We start from the raw sequence: 25,237 nt of genomic DNA on the forward strand, positions 1-25,237 counted from the left end.
TTTAATAAGGCTCCACTGAGGAAATCTTCCCCTTTCTGGGTCTAATCAGGTTGTCAGATCAATTAGGTAATTGACAATAGGTTTATCACATTCCTTAGTCAGGAGGGTAGCCAGTTTATTGGAAGAAAACAATCCTCAGATGGTTTAAAGATAGAGAAAAAAGTTCAATCTTATAAATAGCGGGGGAAAGAAAGTCAACCTGAAACGTCACAGTTCTGAATGAGAGAGGGAGAGAGGAGAGAAATACATACGCAGGGTCTTCAGAGGCAGCCTCCTTGGTGGAATAATGCAGTGTTCCCTCTGAGGGTGCATCAGAATCACGGGGACTGATTATTTAAAAATTCACATTGCACCCTGGCCGGCAGTTCAGTTGGTTAGAGTATCACCACCCCATATACCATGGTTGAGGGTTTGATCCCCAGTCAGATCACATACAAGAATCAACCAATGAATGCATGAATAAGTAGAAGAGCAAATCGATTTTTCTCTCTCTCTCTTCCTGCCTCTCTATAAAATCAATTGAAAAATTCACATTGCTTCTCCCCACCCGAGTCAATTTGGTATGTATTTGATAGAGCCCAGGAATCTGTGTTTCTATAAACACCCCAGATGATTCACCCAAGACAGTGGTCCTTTGTACAGTACATTTTGAAGAATATTAGTGTAAAGATATTAGAAAAACAGGGTTTCTTAATTCAACTTAAGCCCAGGCTAGTGCTTCTCATGCTTTACTCTGCACACACTTCCCTAGGGCTCTCTGTCACTAGGTGTATGTGTGGTGTGAGACTGTGCTCCTAACAAGCTCACAGGTGATGCCATAGCTGTTGGGCGGTAGATTGCACTTGAATCTTGAATGTTGGCTCCCCGGTGCTTTGCCCACAGGAAAGTTAGCAGGGGCAGTGGTCAGGTTGTCTGCCCACTAGAGCTACTAGAAGTCATAGGGCAAGGAGGTCCAGTGCTCTTCCAATGTCCAGGCCACCTGGGCAACCAGAGAATGGGGATGAGTCCCAGGATGCCGCAGCCTACTGGCTCCGAAAGTAGCTTCTTGACTTTTCTACCATTCGCTGAAGCTGTAGAAGAATTCAACCTATTTTCTGAACACATAACACCAAGTTGGGCACTCTTTTCTTTTTAAACTACCTCCCATTGAAAGAAAGGGTTTATGACCTTGATGTTTTGCAAATAATTACTCTCCAGCAGTTCTTGTGTCACGTAGGCTTCTCCCTGAAAACAGCACCTTGCAGTTTGAAACACTTCCAAATTTTCCAGATTCTTTTGCATCTGTGGTTAATTAATTGATTGAGTATGAGTTCTGTTCCATCCCTCTGGTGCCTGATGCAATGCTTGCAGCGAGGGCTAGGGAATGAGTTCTTCTACAGAACCTTAAGAACTTAAACCTAATTGAGGAAAGAGGACATCATTTCATGCTTCCTGTGGTTGGCTCTGTATTTCTTTTTGGATGCAAATAGGATGTGCAGTCCAGTGGTGGGTAGGTTATGCTCTCTCAGGTGGCCATTGAAGTGACACTTGACTTGTCATGGAATAAAAACCTATGAGGCAAAAACAAAACAAAATAGCATGACCCTCATTTTATGTGATGTAACCAAGGCTCATTGATTTCCCAAGAGTAAAAGTAGGTTTAGGAGCTTTCATTCAAGGTAGATTGGTTATCTACCATTCCCAGGTACTCAGCAAACCCTGACACCACAGCCATGGTAAACCCGGAAGTCTCGATGACTCCCCTGTGCTTCCTGGGCCTTCATCTTTTGACTTCCTTTCGGTGCTATTTCTATCGTCGAGAGGCACACAATTCAATATACAGATCATGTATCATGAAAATGTACGCTTGACACATATATAATCTTATTAACTGATGCCATCCCAGTATATTTCATAAAAAATAATAACAAAATAAAGACAAGGCTGTAACCTCCTGAATAAACAGGCTAGCCTCAGATACCTTCTAATTTTCAAGCAGACCTCAATCCCCCTCATCTTATTAAAGAGGCTAAGAAATTAGAAGGCCAGAGGCTTTATCTCTATTAGTCCCCTAATAATTTTATTATTTTCATTCAGTTTATAAAATATATACTGTCTTAGTCCCTGAAGAAAGGAAAAGTTTTTTCTTCTAGGAGTCCAAGGAACATCCTCAGATTCTGTTTACCTTATAGAATCTTCTGTGATACCATGGAAAGCAGGGACAAGCCAGCCCTGTCCCCATTTACAATTGATAAAAGCAAGGCCCAAAAGGTTGGGGATTTGCTTCATGTCACCCCATAAGTCAGTGATAGAGGAAAAAGTAGACAACTGACCCAGTGAGCACAGAGTTTTGTGAATTTTTCTACATACCTACTTCATTTTCAGCCATAGTGTATCTGTATGCAAGAGAAAGGAAACACAAATACAGGATGTCCAATAAATCGCCCACACTTCAGGAAACAATGCCTTTGTAATGAAAATTATAGTCATTAAACATTAGAGAATGTAGCTTAAGAAAGTGAATCTCTGAAATTAGATCCTGTTTCTTCTCTGGGGTGATTCTGTAACTGCCACTCAGTGTTTTGTAGGCTAATTATTTGTCTTTCTAGTAATAGTTGCCATTTTTTGGAAGCCTACTATGTGCCAAGCACTTTTTATCTGCTTTTTTATTGGGAGGTTACATTTAAATTTAGTCTTTTGACTCTGTGACACAGTAATAACATTTTTCATTTTCCAATAACCCTTTAATTCATCTAAGATTATTGAATGTCATGTGTGACTTTGCCATCTGAATCTCTATTCTTTTAAACCCAAAATACTGTAAGGAAGATAGTATGAATTATTGCTGAGATCAAATAGAGAAGTTATATCAAAATTGTATAAATCAACACATTTTTATTTCATTTTACCTTAGCAACATTTCCATAGTTTTAATAACTTATTGAATGTTATTCAGTTTATTGGGTATTGTAATTATGATCAACTGTTAGTTTATATTAATGTTAATTGCCATTGATACATTAATACTCTCTTGTATAATGATATGTATCCACTGGTACTTCACTGGTGTTTGTAAATCTTCCGTAACTGATATTTCAGAAGACTTTAACCCTTTGGTCTCCAAAGACCACTGTGTTTTCGAAGTCATGGGCCTCTCCTGTGTCCCTTGTCATCTCTTCCTGAACAGTCTCGGTTTAGTGGCTGGCATAGCCCTGGGTACAGGATAGCTTAATAAATAATTGTTGGCTATTGAGTCCAATTGCTGCAGTCCTGGCTTTGCTCGGTTATTTGTATTGTCTGATAAAATTGAGCTTCTGTATCACACTTTGAGAGGAGGTGCTTTTTCCCCTTACACCTGTCTGTACTTTTGGACATTAGAGGTTCTGGGTTCTGGAAAGGGAATGGATCTGCTCCATAATCTGTCTGTATGCTTGAAGTCGGTATATTTAGTTTACTTCTAATGTGCCTGCAGAGCAGCTACTCAGGATTTTTAATAACATCCATGCTTCTTTCAGGACCAGCCTGGTGAAATTGAGTTGCAACAAGCTGAACAGATCGATAGCGATCACAGCGTACTTAGAAGAGACAGCCTTCTCTTTCATCTTGGGACAGCTTAGTAAGGGTTGCCACTCAACCAAGATGAGGGTGTGTGTGTGTGTGTGCATGCGTGTGTATATTTTATTTTAAGGATTTCTGTAAAAAAAATCCCCATGGCTACCACTACCTAGTGTTCCTCTTTATTATAATATGGGCATGTGACGGAGGCAATGGGCATGCTGGCTCTCTGTCTTCTGAAGGTGTTCTTTGCTTCTTCCCCCAGCGGTGCTTGGAGATAGCCTGATTGCCTGCTGATATGCTGGACAACAGATGCAGTCTTTCTGCAAGACCTGCCGAATCTCAGTCCTTTGCTGCTGACCCCATGGGCAAAAATCACCTTTAGAGTTTTGGCCAGGAGTCCTTTTCTTCAGAGTAAATTAGGAGCCATTTAATAACTGAGGGCCAACAAGCAGAGAAACCAAGATATCCAGTCTTGTTGGATCAGAGACTGACCTGAGGAAACTGAAGAATTCTTTTTATTTTCTCTTTTCTCCAAGCTCTCTCTTTAAACATTTTTAATTATCTTTTTAATAACATAATTCATGTAGAACATAGAAGATCAGAAAACATAGAGAAGCAAAAGAAAAACACCCATAATGTGACTGATCACTATAGTACTTACTGTTTGTCTGAATTGACTATTTATGATAAGCCGTCCCTGAAACGTTCCCCCCAAATTCAAAACAATATGGCCTTTCACCTCTCCAAAACACATACTGTATTCAACATAACATAGACACCAGGCTTTTTTTTTTTTTTCCAACTTCGTCCTTGAGGAAGATGACATGCTAATTTCCAATTGTTCAGGTGCTTTTGTTTCCCCAGAGAGATTCACAAGCTTCAGGGAGGGCCGAAAGCCTCCCCTCACTTCCTGCCTCTACAATAGATGTTTAAATGCTTGTGGCATTGAATTGATTTTAATTATCCAGTAAGATAATGTTTTGCTTTTCCATTACCATTTTAGCTTTTTACTATGAATAAAATTCTAACCCTTAAATACATACATTTTCAAGTCTTAAAAAAAAGATGTTTTTGGTTTCTGTTATTGTTTTGGGTGGTTTTCCTAATTGACAACCACTGGTGATATTCAGGCATTGGAAGTGTTTGTGCTCCAGACGAGTGGAGGAAAATTTAATTTGTCTGGTACAGGCTTTAACTGACAAATGTTAGAAATTGACCTTTTCAACAGAAATTTACTTGGAAGTCCTAAGTGAAGTTCTGCTTTAAGCTAAATTTGTCACCAAGACATGATTAAATTCTCTTAAATGTAGATCAATTGCACATATTGTTAATGGGAATTGAAATCTCCCTAAATGGTGTCCATAAATTTCAAAGAGAAGGCAGGGAAAAAAAAAAAAAAAAGGATGTGAAGGTTAAGGTGCCTCATCCGCCAAGTGGATACTCTTATCTCAGAATCTCAGCATTGAGAGAAAGAAAATTGTTCATTCCACAGTAGGCTGTGGCTAGATTATTCAGAATCTATAAAGGTGTAGAATGTTGAGTTTTTCATATTTACTGGATTCCAAGAGCCCCTGTCTCATACCATGTAGTAGGAATGCCGTAAGTGTGTGTAGAATGAGAGAAAGAAGGAAGGAAGGAGAGAAAAAGGGAGGATTGAGGGAGAAAGGAATAAATTTTCACAACTTTCTTAGCTCACAGAATTAAAGAGAGGAAACAGTGTTATAAAGGTGTGGCCTGAGAAATGACTGAAGTTTTCAGCAGGGAAAATAACAATCGATTGTCTCAGAGTTCTAGCTATGGGTGTATTATCAAGTTTAAGCATGACATTGTGCCTTGTTTAAAGATGCCAACATATAAAAACTGAACAAGCCTGGTTCTCTCTCCTGTGACACAGAGTGAAGGGTCAGCTTACCTGTTCAAGGTCAGAAGCGTCCTTATTTTCTTATCTTCTTTGCCTTGGAGAGTCAGAGAAGCTTAAGTCAAAGAAATGAGTAAAGATCAGTAGAGATACAGCCTGAACCTTTGGTTCGTAGATTTGCTCATTATTTTTTTTATGACTGTGCACATTGGCTCCTGTATTTCCCATTCAATCTTTGAACAAGGCATGGAGTCTATAAGATGAAAAAGAAATGAAGCACTTTCAAAGGGGAAAGATATGAAGGTGTTACTGACATTTCTGATAATATATTCTACACTCATGAACCTCACTGCCATTCACAGATACTCTTGAGGCTCATAATATGCTTATGTAGATCAGACACATATCTCAGGTTCGTGGCAAGTGGCTCTTCTAAAATCAAATCACATTGAAAGACATCTGCTTGCTCTGAAATTTCAGTGACTTTCTACAAATGGCAAGGAGGAAGAGACTAAGTGGATATCTCCCAAGCATGCCTGGAACAGCTTATTTCACACCTCTTCTGCAGCTTTCAGCAATTACTTCTACATATCACCTGGCTTTGGTGGGCAGAGAGATATACATTTTAATGTATATGCGGTGATAGTTGTTCAGTATAATCAGAATGGAAAGATTTCTTTTTTTGTTTGTTTTTGTTTCATTTAACACAGAGCACCAACACTAGGCGTGGACTATATCTCCAGACAATGTGGTTTGTTATCTTTTGTCCTAATCTTATTGAAAGTCTTCAGGAAAGCCCTTTATCTGGAGAACCACAGCTTTTTGTTTTGCCATTCCCCTCCCCACCCTAGATTGTATGTGTATGTGTATGTGTATGTGAGTGTGTGTGTGTAATCTCAGGAGAAGGACGTAAGGCCAGCAACGAGGAATGCTGGCCTAAGGAATCTAGAATCTAGAACAGGGTCAGCGAGCTATAATCAAAATCCGCCTACCATCTGTTTTCATAAAGTCTGGTTGGAGCACAACCACGCCCATCTGTTTACATGTCGTCTACGATAGTGTATGACCGCTTTGCTGCTGTGATGGCAGCGTTGAATAATTGCACGACAGACACTACGGCACATAGTTAGTGCCTGACCATTTATAGAAAACTTCGCCAAAGCCTGATCTAGATCATATTCCCAACAGCATTCCCAGCATCAGTTAGAAGGATGCAGGTGAATCACACACCATTCTGCAGATATCTTGTTGAAGATAAGGATGATATGTAGACAGCCCGAGAGCAGCCACAGTAAATCCAGAGGCAGAGATTTAGGTATCGACTGCCTCCATGGAGCTTTGAACCAGAGAGTAACTTAGATTTCACTTTAGATGACCTTGTCCTCACGGGTCCCAGAGGGAATTGGACCAATTCATATTCATTTCAGTATCCGAGATATTTACAGGGCCCCTGGCACACAATCAAAAATGTTAAATACGTGTTGGCTGAATAAATACAAGGCTATCAAAGGGCAATTGGCACCATAATCATTAGCAGTCCACTGGCGATTGATAGAACACCAGGTGAGAAATCTATTCTAAGGATAGTGAGTCAGGATAGCAGGACAGTTACAGTTTCTCCTCTCTTGCTGTTAAGCCCATTGGTCTTTAACCACCTTAACTGTCTCATTTTAATTTTTTCTCTTCTCCATAAGTACATGTTATGGATAGGTAATAGGCTGAGCTTTATTAGTTGGAATTTGAAGAAGGCATTCCTGATATAAATGATGTTACTGGAGCAAATGACTAAGAGATGTTAATGAATTTCCTTTTCTGGCCTTTAAAAAGTAATGGGATGCAAGCTCTTCTCTCTGAAAAGGTTAAAGACCAGGGGCAGGATTAGTCAATTTACATAGAATATATTTATCACCCTTGGAACTTTTCTTTCTATCAGGGAGCACAGAAGAATTAGTATTTATTGAACATCAATAGTATGCCAGCATCATAATAGTTATTTTAATCTGCTCTACAACTCAAAGTGTTAGGTACTAAAAAGACACTAAAAAATAGAGAAAGTGCAGAAACCACTTGTAACCACCTTGGGAATGAACCAGGCAGACACGATTGAAGGTCTAGCTATCTCCAAAGTCAAGGTCTTTCCACTGGTACATTGTAGCTATTCCTTTGGAAATCATTCTTCCTCTTTGGCCCCTTTAAAGGGAGTTACAGTGCTATCGAAAGAGGGGGTATTGCTTGGTTCTTAGGGTAGCACCTGATTCTGCATACTCGTACTGAGAGGAATTCTGATATTTGGGCTCTATTATCTTTCTTCTAACACAGAGGAAGAAGGTTACAGACTTACTTTCTTCTACTCATTTGTTTGTTAGCCTATTTCTTGTCTATCCAATAGGGTTTTAGACAGTAAATCTTTTCTCAAAATGGATTGCACCAAGTCTAGGAAGTTTATGAAGTTGTGGACTCCTGAGCACATCTAGGGCCTGTTGCATTAAGCTCTGAAGAAGAGACCAAGGAACCTGGATTTATAACAAGCCTTCTTCCTCCCTCCACTCTGCCCCAACATCAATGTCAGGGAGACTGTCCTTTAGAGAGTTGGCCCTTTCATGCCCTTCGATGACCTGAGATTTAGGAATTTATCAACACAGAAATGTTTCCCTAATTATGTGTTTAGACATGTTTCCTTCTTTTAGTACAAAAATATTATTTTCTAGTTCTTTAGTCCCAAAGCTACTCTAGTTACTAATATTTTAACTGCAATATGGCTGAAATGTTAGACACTTGAGGCAAATTTTTAAGCTTGGAAATATTGGTGGTTTCTATCTGGATCTTAAAAAAAAAAAAAAAAAAAAAAAAGCCCTGTTTGGCCCTGGCCAAGTGGTCCCATTGGTTGGAGTGTCATCCCGTACTCCAAAAGGTTGTAGATTTGATCCCCAGTCAGGGCACATACGGATGGCCACTGATCGATGTTTCTCTCTCACACTGATGTTTAATATTCTCTGTCTCTGTCTCTGTCTCTAGAATCAATAAACGTATCCTCGGGGGAGGAAAAACACTGAAAAAAATAAAAAGAAGCCCTGTCTTTTCTTGGCCTCCTCAGAAAGGTTGCTAAAAACAAATTCCCTAGTTCACATATGACTGGGACATTTATACTGGAAGAAGATGGGTTGGTCAGGAGTAAGGGTGGGGAATAATCACAATATTCAGTTCATTACTGGATAGCTTCTTGGGGAGCTAGTATAAGGTGAAGGTCATAGATACAGACGTTGGGGTTGGGAGCCTGGCAGTGAAATCAGGTTCTGGCTGTTATTAGCTGAGTGAGCATGAGCAAGTTTCCTGCATTCTTGGAGCCTTGTTTTCGCCAACTGTAGAAGAGGGAAGTATGTCTGCAAGAATAACTTGCCTGGTGCTAGGGGAAAATCTTCTGCTTTTTTTCAAGCATGCCCTCTCCCATTGCTTCTCTTCTTCACACCCCAGCGCCAGCGCAGTGATCTGCATATTGAAGTTGACTCACCTTTAGGGGGAAGGTTTTTATTGAATCTGCACAGTGAGGTCAGGTTCCCAGAAGGACTGTACTCTTCCAGAATCTACAAATTACCAGGTCCTTCTCCAGAATACTACCAACAGGTCCTAGAAGTTTGTCATGCTGAATACATCAAATATTTGTGTTATTTTCCACTGGTTACCATACTTTGCCCATGTTTTTTGCTGAGGGTTATGCCTGTTTTTTGAATAAAGTTCTACCTCTTCAAAAGTACATTGATGCTTGAATTTTCTCTTAAAGCCCATTAAGCAGTCTGAGATTTGTTCCCTGAATTTTAAGATTGGATATTATTCATAATTTATATCAAATCCCAGCTGTGGCAAAAAGAAAAGGTTTTCTGTCTCAAGATGTTCAGAAATATTTTAAGCAAAAAGGGTTGAAATGCCTTTGGAGGTATGCAAATATTAATTGATTCTCAGTAGCCACATTATTATCAGAAACATTTGGTAAATGCCTGATTACTTAAGGCCTTACGCCAGGCACTAGACAAAGGAGAGTGTACTGGACTGGTCTCTGTCCACAGGAAGCCACTCTGGAAAAACCTCTTAATGATATGAAAATGCCATGCCTTCAGGCATCAGGATGGAAAGACTGATTCACTTGCTGTTCAGGATGATGGCATCTGCGAGAGACACAAGAAATTACATTGTGATGTGGGAGAGAAGTTCAGCTCACAGCCAACGACATAAATGATGCTCAATAAGGAGATGAAGATTGAGTGAGTTAATGAGTTCTGGAGACTCCTTTCCGAAGGCAATCTCTGAACAGGATTTGGGGAGATCATACTTTATTTTGAGAGAATTACGATCGTGCACCCTGAAGTGGAAATGCTGGGGCATTCTGTCTGTCATTCCCCTGCCAGGCCTCTGTGCGGCTCTGACACACAATCTACATTACCGACCGACCGTTTTTCTTCTGGGCAGCAGCCAGAGAATGCATTGCCTCGAGCCCTCGTGCTGGCGTTCATCTCCAGCTTTAAGATCACTTCCTGTGAGAATCCATCTGCAGTTCCTGTGCTTGACCTAACGGTAGATGTCACGGGGACAAAATACTGACTCTCATTTTGAATCATGATTGTTGCTATGAATAGCAAACTTTCTAACCTGGTAGATCCCATGGATGCCAACTGATGGATGAGCTGCTGTTAATTTAAAAAAAAAAGTCCCTAACTCCCAAACTATAGTTCAAATTGAAGTAAATGATAATAATAAAGCACAGCGAATACACTGCTGAATTATTTATGTTGATTATAAAAGCCACATCCTCAATGTCAAAGAAGCCTCACTCCTTACAATGTATCTGTAACCAGAGTGTCTCAGGAATCGCCTAGTCCAAAGTGAACAAGGAGGACCAGGCATGGAATCAAGATCATGCTAAGAAGTACAAATTGGTAGTCATAAAACAGTCCTAGGGATACGAGTACAGGATAGGAAATATGGTCCATAACATTGTAATAACTATGAATGGTGCCAGGTGGGGACTGGGAATGTCAGGGGGAATCCCTTTGTAAAGTGGATGATCCTCTTGCCACCATGCTGTATACCTGAAACTAAGGCAAAAGAATGTTCAATAGAAACTATAATTGAAACATAAAATTTAAAAAAAAATTAGAGGAAGATTTTGAAAAAGATTATGCTACAGAAGAGCACAAATTGAAGAAACTATAACAAGAAATGACATAAATGATAAATAGAAATTATTATAAATTGTTAACAGAAACGATTCTAGAGTACAATGCTTCAGTGCAAATGATAACGTGACTATAGCCTGCAAGTGTTCCTCACTGACAAGCCCGGAATAAATGACTGTTGGCTTAAGACCCTAGTCCAAGCCAACCTTATCACTGAACTGGACTTCCTGCTTTTCCTACTTCTGCCATTCCCCAGTTTATTCTCCACTCGGCATCCACAATTATCCTCTAAAAATGGTGTCAGTTGTTGACGTGCCTTTGATCAAATCCCTGCCGTGCCTTACCCATCTCATATGCGAGAAAATCCAAACTTCTTACCCTCTACTCCAGGGAAAGCTTTACCCCATCTGGCCCCTGCCCGATTTTGTCTATTCATCACCCCCTAAGCTATAAGCACGTGACTTTCATGAGGCTCCTTAAATAGACCTTTTCACTTGTACTTTTCTCTGCCTCCAAGACACACCCACCCCTTCTCAGCCTTTGTCATCACTCAGAGCTGCCTTCTAAGGCCTTAAGTAGCCACCACAATGTCACTTTTTACAGCAACAACCTCCTCTGTTCTCATCTGAAGATATCAAATAGTCTTATTGGTGGGATTGATTTCCTCTCATGCTAAAATGCAGGCTCTAGTAGGTAACTAAACCTTCACTGATCTGATTAATTCCCCTCACTTAGGATGAGAAAACTAAAGCATCCCAGAATGATGGTATTCGTAAATGTTAAGAGAAAAGAGCCATTTTAGGCATAATGTTGACCCTTACTCTGGGGTCCAGACGGGGTTCTCTGTGATTATGCAAATCTCAGATGCAGTGGGCTCATTGTGTAGTAGTAAATATTTATAAAGCACTCTATGTTGACTAAATGTTTCTCAATCAGATTAATTAGTGATTCCTCCCAGCAACCTTGGGAGGTCAATCAGCATTGTTAAAGAACAGCCCAGAGAGGTTAGGCAATTTGCCCAGGGTCACTCAGCAGGTCACTGGTGAAGCCTGCATTGGCAACTTCCGGCTCTTTACCGTGACAAGCCCTGGCATTGACTCCTCTTGGAAGGGTGACCCCTTAATCACTTTTCTTGTAAGGTAGGCATATAAACACTAAATGTCCCGATGACAGAGAACTGTGAAGGCCTTAGGGTAAAGGAGTTATAGGTGCAATTAGAAAATGCAGCCAGCTATTGAAAATTGAAAAGGCCACTCTGCCCTGACTGGTGTGGCTCAGTTGATTGGGTATTGTCCCGCAAAGCGAAAGGCCACCAGTTTAATTTCCAGGCAAGGTACATGCCTGAGTTGAAGGTTAGGTTCCTGGTCAGGGCATATACTAGAGGCAACCAATTGATGTGGAATATATATCAAGGAAAGCGATCTCAGTTTTAAGAAAACTTGCTTCATATTTTTTTGATTTTAATTCCTTCAGAATTTAAGATAAGTAGTTCTGAGTCTGTGCTCTATTAAGTCCTAGATAACTTTGGTCCTTCGGACCTTCAGTTTATATTCCCTAACTCTTGTTCCTTGGAAGTGAACTCTTGTAAACTAACCACAGTAATAACTGCTTCCATTGATGAAGACTTGCTATGTGCTAAGAACTTTCTGGGGAGCACTTCATTTATTTAACCCTTCCAACAATCTTATGAGACCACTACCACTGTTGTCCCCATTTTACAGACAGGGAGACAAAACTCCGAGGTGTAAATCCAAAACCTTGATTCTTTACAAACCTTAGTGAGATCTTCTCCTTCTCAGCATCCTTCCAACAACTTAACAGGGTGTGCAGGGCTCTGTGTGGTTTGGATGCTGTTATGTTGAGTGACTAACTTTGATACCAAGTTCCTCTTTGTGTATGGCCTTTGTTCCTGGTGTACTACCCTCCTTGCCGTAGTCAAACACCCTGAGTATGGGCCTGGCATGGTGTCCTTGCACTTTCTGTCCCCTCTGCCTGGGGCACTCTTGCTTTCTCTGGACATATGCAACTCCCAAGCAAATCGTTCAGATTTACTCTCAAATGCTTTATCCCAGAGGCCTTCTCTAACTATGCCATATAGAATAGCATCTCATCTTTACTATCTATCCTCACTCTTTCCTTTTCCTTCATGGTATTTACCACGCCTGAAATATTCTGCATATGTGTTTACAATCTTCCTCTTCCCACTAGCATTTAAGCTTCACAAAAACAGCAATTTTGTGTTATTTTTCTCCTTCCTCTGTTTTACTGCCAGTGCCCAGAACAAGGCCTGGAACATGGGAAATGCAGCATAAAGAATTGTTGAATGAATGAATAGACCGTCATTCTATATTGCTATACTGTATTTCAAATAATTAGCTTTGTGGTAACTACACATTATGTCCAGTTTTAAAGAATCAGTCTTGGCCTTTTGGTGAATGTTTTGTTCCACCTTTTACCAAGTATTCAGGTGCCACCAGTGCCATGGAAAGGTGAAAGTCAAGAAGGATCTAAGTGTTTTATTTTATACTGTGCTCATCTTGAAGCATTTAAGATCAGGGAGTAAGCTAAGATTGTGAAGGGGACTGCCAGTTTTTCCTGGATTACTTTGCTCTTTAAATAAAATTGGAAAAGCGGAGGGCACTGCGACCTGACCATTTCCCTGGTTACTTGTAGATGGATGTTGTATGGTCTGGAGTACGGTGTAGGTTAGAACTCCATCCCCAGTCAGCTGTACTCTCCAGGTTTTATGAAACAGATAGTGTTACCTTTGGGTTGGTTGGCTATCGCTGCATGCAGACTGGAAGGGATAAAGATTATGACTAAAGTGTTCCTGGCCTCTTCTTTTAAGTCTCTATTCCGTGAGGAATGCCCGGATACATGGACTGTAAGCGTTCTACGTGTTTTTTTAATTGTTAATATCCTCTTTGCCTGACAGTCATCCCTAGTCCTGGTCCCATTCCCAAATGTACCCATAATTTCTAGTTTGGTTAATGTGACTCTAAAGTGTAGTTGTATGCAATTTTTAACACATCTAAGCCTCTAGTGTTTTTGGAGGAGAAGCAAATTTTTTCATGTATGGTATTGTATTTCTTTCTTAGAATATTATGAGATAGCTAGGTTTTAAGTTTCTCTGATAAGGTGAAGGTTCCTTTCATATTTGACAACCTGTAATTCCAAGAAATGTCATAGCACAAGAATGTGCTGTGAATGGGTTCTCTTTTCACTTGGGTACTAACTGATACTCGACTTTCTTTACTCTGCATTTCAGCTTCTTCGTCTGCAGAATCGTGTGATTAGATTTATTCTAGTCTGTGGAAACCATACTTTATTGATTAAAAGAAGTCGTGTGAAAGTTTTAAAGAGTTGCTAAAACAGGGAAACTAGGATGTGGGTATGGGTGGGTCGGAGTGGACAACAGATGTTTCAATGAGGGTAGACCCATATCTGTTTGGTACGCAGGTTCTGGCAGAGAAGTGAGGCTTGCTTGAGTGTGGTTGGTAGGATACGTGAATGTCTCACACGAGATGGACAGCAATTTGGGCATTTCACCTAAAATGTCATATGGTGTGCTGCTTGAGTGTGATATTGTTATGTTACAGAATTGCATGTTTATGATTTTGTAATAAAAAGGGGGTGTTATTTGTGCCGGATCCTATATAATTAGACTAGGGCTTAAACTCTCCCACTGCTTTTTTATTTTTTAATTGAACCAAGATGAAATCATCTAAGCCTTATTGAAGCTCTAATATTCTAGAATTTTTAGCCTTCTTGAAAGTAATGGGTAGGGACCAAATTTTTTCAAGGTGGTATTATAAGTCATTGTAATGATATGCAATAATGCATATACTGTATTTTCTGATGGGGCTGAAACATTTCACCCACGAAGAAGCTAAGGAGAGAACAGACAGGATATAACAGGTAGACAGTATATATACCTCCCTTCTGACGCTCCAACTCCCAGCTGTATCCTGTAATTTCAGGATGAGACTTATCTCTAAACCCAGCATCTCAGAAGTATGTTGTAGGCCTATCACCGTAAAGTTGCCCAAAACTCTTCCTGCCATGGGAATTCTTGAATGTCACACTCAAGGCTGGATAGAGATCAGTTGGTCCAGTCCTTTGTGATTAGATATGAGGAAAGAATTCCCTCATTTCTCCTTCACTTACCTTTTAGTGAACTAAAGACAGCACAAGCTCAGTTATGCACCAGCATGTTAAACTGAGGCTTCCACTGTCTGTGGGATCACACCTAACAAGCTGAAATGACTCCCAGGGAACTATTCCTACAATTTAGGGTAATTGGATCATTTTAGCATCAGGGAATCAAGTAAATTCTACTGTCACCACTAAATGTTTAGTTGCTTATGCTTCCAGAATACATATTTTATAATTTTTATTTGTATGTTCTGATTGAAGGGCCAGGAGGACCAGGTAACAGCCGCTTCATTTGATAAATGTTTTATTTCTTTTTGCGTATTCCCAGGCAAGGCAGTCACAGTGCTCTTTTAGCCAACCAGAGTGCCGGGTGAAAGGAGAAATAGCACAGGACAATGGGCAGTCCCAGCTTAAATTAATTTTCTGATAGGGATTCTAAAGCAAGGGAGATGTATATGTACCATTCATCTCTGGGACAGTGCATTCTTCACAACTGGGCCTGCAACTTGGGAGACACAACATAAATAATTGTTGCACGAAAGAGCCAATGGACCATCACACTGAACTGCCACACTGTATTCCTAATAATTATATTTGCTTCGTAGAGGCTACACATTATGCCTGGCTTTGAAGAACTAGTCCCTAGTACCATCAGTACCTTTGGAGTCTCGGTTTGTTAGATGCTTGGGCTAGGGATTCTATTTCAAGTGGAAAATCGGCTTTAGGATGATAACTGGTAGGTATTATGAAGAGTGGTGGTTCCTTTGTTTGGGAGGCAGGTGATCTAACTTCTGGGTGCTCCATTAAAATTTTTAATTTCTTTCCAGTCAGACTATCCTATTTTTCTATGAAGAGCACAACACTTAAATGGCTGAGCCGTCTTGTCTGTGTACTAAGCGTGCTGGCATCAGAAACCAACTGCCTGGGTTTGAATGCAGGTCCTACTATTATTGTTATGTGGCACTGGACACATTCATTATCCTCATTAAGGCTTGGTCTCTACATCTGTAAAATGTGGATTATACCAATACTTAACCCGTAGGGTATTATGAGAATTAAGTGAGGTAACACTTGTAAAGTGCTTGTTAGCCCAGAGTACAATATCCTTTGAACATTCAATGAATTGTCACTATTAGTATTCATAAACTGCTTGGCACAGTTCATTATGGGTGCAGGGTAATGCAGTCTATTCATAGGTGACCTCAGTATGAAGACAGGGGTGTCGGACCAGAAATATCTCGGGATTAGGGGCAGGTCAAAAGATAGAACCCTTTATAAGCCTAACAGACATTCCCCACCCCCTCTAAATTTATGTTTACCTGTGTAACTGATCAATGAATACAAGGTCTGTCTGGGAAAAGTCCAGCTGTTGTTAATATAACGAGAATGGTGTGCACAACATGGATGGAACCTGGCAGCCAAGGAGAGTGGACTCGAACGCACATGCGTGAATCATCATGCCTTCACTGGACTAGTCAGTGGGGGAGGTAGACTCCATTGAGTGAGCATGTGTACTGTGTGGCCGTCACATTTAAAATGACTGAGTGAGTAGAGCAACAAATCTGCATGAAATTTTGCGTTAAGCTCGAACTTTCCACTGCAGAAACTATTCAGATGATTCAGAAGACTGTAGCTATGGGCAACTGATAATTGGCAGCTTCACTGTACCTGTTCATGAATCACGTCTCGTGCAGAGTTTTTGGTGAAACATCAAATCACCCAGGTGACCCAGCCGCGCTACAGCCCAGATGTGGTGCCCTACAACTTCTGGCTTTTCTCAAAACTAAAATCACCTTTGAAAGGGAAGAGATTTCAGACAGCAGATGAGATTGAGGAAAATATGATGGGGCAGCTGATGGCGATTGGGAGAACCATGTGAGGTCCTAAGGTGCCTACTTTGAAGGGGACTGAGGCATCACTATCCTGTGTACAGTGTTTCTTGTATCTTCTTCAATAAATGTCTCTATTTTTCATATTACATGGTTGGATGCCTTGTAGACAGACCTCATATTATGTTTTCCATATATGAATATAGTATTTTAAAAATTAAAGTATAATACATTTTACATAAACATTTGTGAGTTCTTCCTCAGTAAGCCCCTAATTTCTCTTATATTTGTGTCATAATTGCCCCTGCCTGACATAAACTCACCAGGGAACCCTAAGGTTTTTTTTTTTTTTTGCTCCCCCCTCCAAAAAGAAGTGCAAAAACAAAATGTGAAATTTCTCAAGTGATATCTCCTGGTAATAGACGAGGGCATTTCGGGGTCGTGTGTCCTGTCAGTAGCACTGTTGGAGCACTTTTTGGCTCATAAGGAGAAGCTGCAGTGGTGGAAAGAGAGACGGAAGAGGGGGCGGAAACGCATCCTGCTCTCTCATAGATGACCGTCCAGTAGGGCACATCGGATCCATGCAAGGGTCCTACATGGCAGAATATGAAAACCATGCAGGAGACGTTCAAGGGCATTACTTAGGCTTTAAAGGAGAGTCTTTCCATTTAGCAGAGGGACGCGGGTAAGCTCAGTGAAGGGAGGGATGCCTAAGTCCAGCCTTAAAGTAGACAAATGAAATTTTATGGGCAGAAAGAATGCTGAAAAGATAAATGTGAACTCACCCTGCCTTTAGAGAACATAGTACAGAAAACTGTGAACATCGACAGTTTCAAAGTCGAGGGGTCTGGGGTATCATAGAAGAAAGAATAAAGACCCTTAGTCAACTGGCATTGTCAGGCATCCCAGGGAAGGGGGCTGTGGCGTGGGATATCAAAAGAAGGAACATGCGCCCGGGCCACCTTACCAGTGTGTCTGGTTAGCGGGGGACTTTGCATGTGCACAAGCATGGAGGCATGAGAGAGGCTGTGTCTGTGAGAAAGAACAAGTAGTCGCTTTAGTGTGCTACTGTAACACAGCTAAGTCCCAGACACTGCAGAGATGGTAGGAGCCTGCCCCAGTATGGAACTGGAACCGAAGTGGACGGTTCAAATGAGAGGCACTGGAGACAGTCCTCTGTATGTGTGCGTGTGGCAGGGGAGGGGAGGTTGAGGAGAATATTCTTCCACTATCTGTTCCCGAAAAAGCTTAACAGGAGAACTCTACTTAATGTGCCTTCTCTTTCTTAAGCAAAGAATTCTGATATTCAGTTACTAGTGCTGACCAATTTTGGTTGTTATTATATTTTTAATCCTTACCAGAGAATGCTTATTGATCTTAGAGAAAGAGGAAGGGGGTGAAGAATGAGAGCAAGAGAGAGAGAGAGAGAGAGAAGGAAAGAAGGAGAGAAGGCGAGAAATAGCGATGTGAGGGAAACATCAATTGGTCGCCTCCTATATGTGCCCAGACCGGGAATTGAACCTAGGTACGTGTCCTGACTGGGAATTGAACCCACAACATTGCGGTGTACAGGACAACATTTCAACCTAGTCCCCTGGCCAGATCCAAGTTTGGTTATTTTTATACTCAAACTGAACTGGAAGGTATTTCAAGGTAAAGGTAGCCCCTATCTTTAATGTTATAGCTGTTATAGAGTTTCCGTTTTATCTGCAGCCGAGATACATGGCACGCGTGTGTGGTGATGTGTTGTACACTAGATTGCCTCCTTTCCGTGGAGTGATATGCATACGGTGACGTTGAACTACACTCAGTTTCTTATCTCAGCTGCCCCATGTACCTGGAACACCAACGCCGCTGCGTGACGATGCAAGGACAGAAGGGCAACAGCTCAGAAAGCCCAGCAAAGTGAGGGAGAATTTTCACAACCTGGGAACGCATAAGTACCCACCCGTTCTGCACAGTTAAAAAATAAAATCTTTTTATTACAAATTGAATTCCAAATTCTGTGACATATGGCAGAGTGGAAATACCTTGGTATCCCATTGACATGCACACCCCCCAGCCCCCTTGTTTAACCTCCTTCCCTCTGATTCTGCAAGTTAACCTGAAAAGCTCAGAGAATCCAAGAAACAGAGGGAAGCTTATGCAGCCCGGGTTGCACCATAACATCTCATCAGCATGTTTGAATTATGTGTTTAGGCTGACAGGCGAACGTATTTCAGGGCAGAATCCTTCGAAAGCAGGAGACAGTTTCCTTCAGCTCCACGTCACCGTTTCATGTAGATTGCCTATTACATTCTTGAGATATTATGAAAAATGGATTTGGAGATATTTGCTTGACAGTGGGTAGACTAATGGAATCTGGTGACTGTATTTAAAATGTGCAGGGGTTTGTTATAACAATGGTAATAGAAATATCAATTGTGCTGACAGGTTAAAAAAATCTGTCAATGAATGATAATGAAGTTATTTAAATGTCGACTCACTCACAAACATTTTCCAAACCCTAAATTATTCTCACTGCTTTAACCTCATGCATCCTGTGTTATTAAGGAGCGGAATTGGCCGTGCAGCCCATGTGCCTTTGGCTTTGGAAGCTATTTTTATGCCTCCAAATGCACTAGGAGCAATGAAAGTGGCTGCTCTTAGTGATTTTAGGAAAGAATCAAAACACAGAAGCCACAGCTGCATGATTTAGAGGTGAAGGCTGCTCTGCTTTCAGGATGTCTCCTTGGTGCTGATTTGAGTAACGCCCTGGAGCTTCCTGTCCCCGAGCTTCCCCCTATACCTGGAGTCACTGTTTTGTGACCTTGGCAATAGGGCTTGGTGTGTATGGGATAGGGCATCTCTGCTTTCTGGGGTCTGCAGGTAGAGAAGAAGCTGCTCAGGTTATGTGGATAATTTCTAAAGCCTTTTGAAGAAGCAGCCTGCCTCATCCTTGGTTCAAAGAGTATGCCCATTAGGCATTGCGCATTCACTCACCCTCCTGTGCAAAAGCCACCTGCTATGTGCCAGCACTGTCCTGGGAACTGAGGATTTGGGGGTGAACAAGGATAGAGTCACTGGCCTTGTGGTACTTAGAGTAATCAGGAAATGGATGTCAGGCAGAGGTTTCTTGATGAGAAAGTAGAGGAGCATGGAACATGCCACCAGCCTCATCCCACCCGCACAGCTGTTTGTGTCTGCTAATAGCAGGGACTGCAGGGGTCCTTGGCAGACTATATGAGCTTCTTATTGACTTAGTAGAAATCCAGTGGGCCACACAAGAAAAGCAAGCATCCCTCAAGTCAGTGAGGGGTTCAGAACCAAATTGTCAGTGCCTGCTTTGTCCGGGTGCTGTTCTGAGAGCTAGGAAGCCCACAGTGAATGCAATAGACACCTGTCCTGCCCTCATGGAGCTTACAGTCCGGTGGGGGAAGATAGATAACAAAAAATAAGTGGATCCATGGGGTAAAGGACACAAAGAGAAATGAAAAAGGCTAAAGGGGGTCAAGCGTGCTAGAGAATGGGGAGTGGTTGCTGTGTCATACAGCATGACCTTTGTGCAGAAAGAAGTACGGGACCGTCTGTTGGGGTAACTGGAGAAAGAGCTTACAGAGTATAAGGAAGAGCAAGACAAGGGTGGGCAGGGGTAGGGCTCAGGTGAAAAGGGGAGGGATTAGGGTTGGGCATCTCACAGTTTTATTGCAAATCTATTAGGTAAAAAGGTAAATGTGGGAATAGCAGATCTGGAGTTTATTGGTTGCGGGAACCAGGGCACTGACTGGTCACTCAGGTAGCGAGTGCCTGACTGGTTCCTTAGTTAGCAAGTGCCTGAGTCTGGTGCCGTAGGACTTCCAGCTCTCTTAGGCTGTGTGTATTGGTAATCCTCAAGAGACAATCATCAAATCATTAAGAGGCAGACCCATTCATCGTGACAATATTTCTAGCCTTCCCAGGAGCCAGGGTGGACCAGATCAATGACATAGTACTTTCTTTTCCTCTTTGATCGTTGTGAAGAGTCTCTGCTTATACTTTTCTTAAAGTTGATTCTCCCTGACAGGCCCTCTGTCCTTTTACCCGATACAAAGAACAGCCAGGTTTTGATCTACACATGTAGGACTTTGAACTGTTTTAGTTCATATTTCTTTTACTAAGAGATGCAAAACTAGATTGTGTAAATACATTCTCTGGTAGCTTTTTTTTTTTAAACCACAGAGCAATATTTTTATGTATTTTGATACAGAAATTTTCAGAAAACCAAATTCAGCAACGTATTAGAAGGATAATGCAATGTGTCTCTGGTAGCTTTTGAGAGCGGCCATGCACCATAGGGTTAAGTGGCAGTACCTTCCAAGTTTGGTGCCCTTGAGTGGGCTGGTGGTACTGCTGGGTCTTCCTTATCAGTAACACGTGGTTAATATCAATGTTCATTTCATAATAATCTGCATATGGAGTGTTCAGATTATATTAAATTTTATTATCTGTTAGGTTTTTTAAGCATAATAGTCTGTTTAAGCAATGGAATCCTGGCACGTGTACTGTAGAAATAGTGTGCGAAATCTTTAACTCTTAAATTTCAGCTCTTACCCTTACCTCTCTAACCCAAGTCCCACACAAAACTAACACACATCTTTTAAAGTATGATAGTCTAAATTCGGTTGCGTTTAAAAATGGTGATAGCTCCACAAATGTCTTCTGTTTTCTGCAAATTAAATCTCGGTCATTTTTAGTGGTTGAGACTTTCCTTGAGGGTTCATGTTACGGATTTTAGTATGCGTTAGGCAAAGATTACAAAAAAAAAAAAATCAAGAAAAAAAAGAGTGATGACGTGAATAACAAAAGCTATCATTTGTAGATTGTTTTATGCCAGCCATTGTGTTGGCACTTTTCATGGTCTAATGCAATTTACAAGTGATCCTGTGCTTATTTATTTCACTGGATGATATAAGATTATAGTAGAGGAAATCATACATTTTATTTCTTTGTGGAAACTAGTGGTTTTGTGTTGATCCCTTCAAATATGAGGGACAGTTTGCCATCTTGAAGAGATCACACGTTCTTGGAAAGCAGGTGGCATACCTTCAACATGGTTCCTCCATCCCTCGAAGCAACGAACAGTAGCTCTACGCGTGTGGTAGATAAATAGAAGAAATGCTTCCAGATGTTCTCAGAGTCACAATTTAAGATATGTTTGTGAAAAGGGTAAAGTGGGGATTAAGCCTCAAAGGCAAAAACATTCCAGCTCTTATTTAATCACTTGCATATTTATGTTCCTGGAATGCTTATTTTTTTAAGCTCTTAGCTTTTTCTGGTATAGCAGAGGTACTGACAGGAGCTCTGTTTTTCATCTGTAGATAAGCCAACCTGTAAACAACACCTGAAAAAGAATGCTTGCTTTGGAATGTCTTAAAAAATGGTACAAACTGAGAATTCAAAGCTACTTATATGGCATCTTAAATATGTCTACATCTTTGTATGACACATAATTTTTAAAGACTGTTTCCTCATTTTTTTTGCCTTAACAACAATAATCACTTTATGGTTAGCATAGGCTGGCCTTTCTATTTACAAATTTGATTTGTTTTAAATATTTTTATTATTTCCCTTTTCTTATAAAGCCAAGATCCATAATTATTCTTTTCCTTTAAAATATTTGTTGGTATGTTCACCAAGTATGTTGTTTAGAACACTCAGCTCCTTCCATATCACTCAAGTATGGATGTTATAATCAAAAATATTTGGAAAATGCTATATGACCTATGACCATTAAGCGGTTCACAGTATTTATTACAGTAATAAAATTTATGGAAGTATAGAATAATGAAATGTATAAGTTCTGAAGTAAGGAAACATTAAATTGTTTAATCAAGCATTTCCTAACTTTTTTTAAATCTTGGATAATATAATATTTCTGTCCCCCATCCCTAGGGATGAGACTTAAAACAGTGAAGAGCCAGTGCATTGGCTCACCAGCCAGCCTGCTGCTCAACTGTCTGTCTCTCCTCTGCTCCTTCAGAGCCCACATCCCTAGGAGACTGCAGTTCTCAGAGTTGACCATGCAGAGGTAACTGGAAGCATCTGTTGCTGTGAAGAGGGTTTGCAGATGGGCACTAGGAATTGCCTTCCAGGGTGCAGTGCCTTCTCCAAGGTCACTTCCTCCTTCCCTGGGATTGGCTGAGGCACTGACCAATGAGAACAGGGGCTCCTCTTAATGTTGGAGCAAGTTCCTTGAGGACCTCTGTTGTGCCAGCCCATAATCTTCTGATTGCTGGACTGTAAGGAGACCTAGGAGGCTTCCAGGGGAGAGGCCATGTGGTGAGGTTGGCACAAGTGCTGCTCAGAGAACTTGGTTCAGTAAATATTTCCCAACTGCTCTGCAAGTGTTGGATTGTTTCCATTTCTTTACCTTTGTACCGATGTGTGCCAGCTCATTGTCAGTTTTATCCAGGGCACATGTCAACACTCTGAGGCTAGTGGTATGGGACAACCTTTGGCAACTGTTAGTCTCTGCCATTTAGGGTTTGTGCAAATACATCATTTTTTTCTTACCATCTATTGATTATTACAATACCATAATGTTTAAACATGTAGCTTTGCCAGAATTGAGAATTAACAAATTTTATTTTAGTTTTTGAGGTTTGAAAAATCAAGGGACAAGAGATAGCACAAAAAGTCATGGCAAGTATTTTAGAGGGTCTAGACTGGTGATGTTTTAATACAAGGAAAGCATCCAGTAATGTAGTGTAAGTTCTCTGGAAAAAAGTCACTAATTGAAATCTGAGCTAGTTCCTCCATTATCATATTGTTACATTGGGATTTCAGTTCAACACACACACAAACACACACATAAATGAAGATGAGTTCATACAGAATCCTTATAGAATAATCCTTATATGTCCTTGTAAAGTATTTTTTAGTGTAAAAATATTCACTGAATATCTCAGGGACAAGTTGATAAAAATTATTTAAAAAACTAATCATTACCTCTCTAGGGACTGGTCCCTACTTCTCTAGCCTTCCTATTAACCCCATAGGAAAAGTGAACCATTTTCTCATCCCCAGCATAGTCCTACTGATCTCCCCCTACCACTAGGCAAACATTATTAATGTAACAATATTTTCTTGTTTCGTCCTTCTCACATCACCACCCCCATGTAGATTTTGCATCTGTTTCTTTGTTCTTGAACTTACAAGTATTGTTCAGAATAATGAATATAAAAAGCTATCCAAGAAAAGGAGCTAGAGAAAGGCTAGTAAAATTTTTGAGACAAAAAAGTCTTACTAAGAAGAAAAAGTTCCCCTGTTACTTATACTTCAAACTTCTCACTTGCCCCAGTTACACCAGGTTAAGAATGGGAGTAAAAATGCTAAACACCAAGATTGCACTGAGTTAGGAAATGAGTCTCAGATATTTCTTGGAGAAAAGGGGAAATTTCACATCAGCATGAGTTTAAGTAGAGAAAAGATGAATGTGGTCCATAGATAAGGTCTATGGAAGGGCTTCGGACTCCTCTTCAAATGGTCCTGAAGAAAGCAGGTTACCCACGGTGCCTTCTAGTTTATCGTGCCCCTACCGCTTCCCTTTTCTAAAGTCCTACCCATTTTTCATTTCCAAGATCTATGGTTTTTCCAAAAATCTTTGCATAATACTCCAATCTTTGGTGGTTTGAAGTACCATCTAAATTCTATGAAGTATTGACTATTTGTAATGCATATAGGTAGGCATATGACAATATATAATTGTGAGACTACAATATTATCTATAATACTTATAGATAATATATATAAATTTTAGGGTAAAACTACCCAGGATTTCCAGCCAGAATAAATTCTTAATTTCTTAGTTCCAGGATCACATGTTACACCGCTTTTGTACTCCGGTGCCTGGTCGGGAGACGGCTGCAAGTGCCACCTCGTGGTGACGAGATTGTTAGCATGAATGTCCTCTTTCCTCTTTCTGGCCCGTAGGAATTTGCACTTCTATCAGTAGTAGCGATGAGTTAAAATGATTACATTTCTGTGTTTTCCTAATTAAACCAACTTTATTTTCTAAGCCTTGTTAATTTTCATCTGTATCATTGCCCTTAACACGTTATAACTTTATATACCTGCCTCTCAAGTAAAGCTGTGGGATTCTTGAGAGCAGGGACAATGCGTTGTATCCTGGTATTTAGCATAGGACCTGTTACATTTTTAGGCACGCTACGAATACGAGTGAATAAATGAATGAATTGCATTGGGAATCTCCTATATGTAAAAAGAAGGCTGAAAGGAACTTTCATCTATATCCGTTTTCTTTAAATTAAAAAAAAAAAAGCTGTGGCATAATAATATTAATAACACAGGACTTAGGGGCAGAACACCTCGTTTCACATTCTAACTGGCCACTTATCAGCTGTCTTCTCTGAATGGGCCACTTAAGTTCTTTCATCCACTTTCTCCAAGTACAGATAATATTCTTTACTGCCCATCACGGTAATAATGATCTAACAAGATTATAATTCTGAAATATGTAATAGACTTGCACAGAGGAGGTGATTAAGGCCTATTTATTAGTCTGAATTAGTGTTATTGACCGATGGGTAGACAAAGATGAGAGAATCTCCACAAAGGTAGGGTCAGTGCCAAGAAGTAATGTCGCTCAACTCCAGCTTGCTTAACACTGCAAACGGCCGCCCAGTAATGTGAAGCTTCACGTATTAAGACAT

The 25,237-nt window shown here is 40.6% G+C and overlaps 1 protein-coding gene across 3 annotated transcripts in view; it reads left to right on the plus strand.

Annotated features, from left to right (window-relative positions):
• SORCS1 (sortilin related VPS10 domain containing receptor 1) overlaps window positions 1–25,237 on the plus strand; it is a 480,154-nt gene that overhangs the window by 228,303 nt on the left and 226,614 nt on the right. The gene's annotated exons all lie outside the window — the stretch shown is intronic.

This window comes from Desmodus rotundus, chromosome 4 (assembly GCF_022682495.2).
Source record: "Desmodus rotundus isolate HL8 chromosome 4, HLdesRot8A.1, whole genome shotgun sequence".
NCBI classification, from domain to species: domain Eukaryota; kingdom Metazoa; phylum Chordata; class Mammalia; order Chiroptera; family Phyllostomidae; genus Desmodus; species Desmodus rotundus.